The sequence below is a fragment of the Lithobates pipiens genome, unplaced genomic scaffold, assembly GCF_037356315.1.
Source record: "Lithobates pipiens isolate NorthernLeopardFrog02 unplaced genomic scaffold, aLitPip1_a1.2 Scaffold_3, whole genome shotgun sequence".
NCBI classification, from domain to species: Eukaryota; Metazoa; Chordata; class Amphibia; order Anura; family Ranidae; genus Lithobates; species Lithobates pipiens.
The window spans coordinates 228,087,629-228,088,766 of NW_027507790.1; positions in this window are offsets into that span (position 1 = coordinate 228,087,629).

The following is a 1,138-nucleotide window of genomic DNA, read 5'->3' on the forward strand; positions in this document are numbered from 1 at the left end:
GAATGATTAGCAGCACTGATGGGCACTGATTGGCAGCACTGATGGGGACTGATTGGCAGCACTGATTGATACTGATAGGCAGCACTGATGGGCACTGTTGGGGCTACACTGATAATCAGGACAATGATAACCAATGCCCTGATTATCAATGCAAATGTCCCCTTTCACATTAGCTGGTACCCGGCTCTCTCCTCACGCAGTAAGAGGAAAGGAATGCTGATAACCAGCAAGTGTGTTTTCATCATGATCAGTTGTGATTGGCTCTTTACCCTGATCTGTATTCATCTGTGACAGGATGCATGCTGCAGCAGTCGTGTGGGGGGTCCAGATCAATGATGTGCAGCTGACAATGGAGCCAATGCATGTAGACAGAAGTGACTTAGACCCCATACACACTATCAGATTTCCTGCAGATCTTTGTCTTCAGATTTACCAAAACCATGTAGTGCAAGGGTCTGCCTGATTGCATACACATTGAAACTCCTAAAGGTTTGACCTCATATTATATGGTTTTGGTAAATCTGAAGGAAAAAATCATCAGGAAATCTGATAGTGTGTATGGGGCTTTTGAATGACAATTGCACGGTCATGCTACAGTGTACCCAAATTAAATCTGAAGGAAAAAATCTGCAGATAATCTAATAGTGTGTGTGGGGCTTAAGAAAGGCTTGAAGTGATCAGCAGCACTGAGATGCCCAAAATGTGTAGAAAAAGGATGAAAAAGGTATTTTATGATAAATAAAAACATAATTGTGGATGATATACAGGGATTTAGCTAATAAAATGCCATCCAGTGTTACATACACTGTGAGAACACCATGTAGATTGAAGACAAACATATAGAGTACAATAACACAGCTTCCTTCTCACTCCATACACATCTATTTGTCAGGAAGAAGGTGAATCCTGAGCTATATTGACACTGGGATCAGGGTGACACACCCAGCCAATCACCGTGCATAGTCTGCGTGTGGGCGGGGCCTCCTTCTTCCTCTGTGTGCTTCCTCAGCAGAAGCCATCTCTATGGCAACGGAACTCTGTGTATCTAAGTTTCCACGAAAAAGAAACAGGCCGGGCGGGGTCAACCTGATTGGCACAGTCTTCCACCTATCAGAGCGCGCCGATTTACCTCATGGCC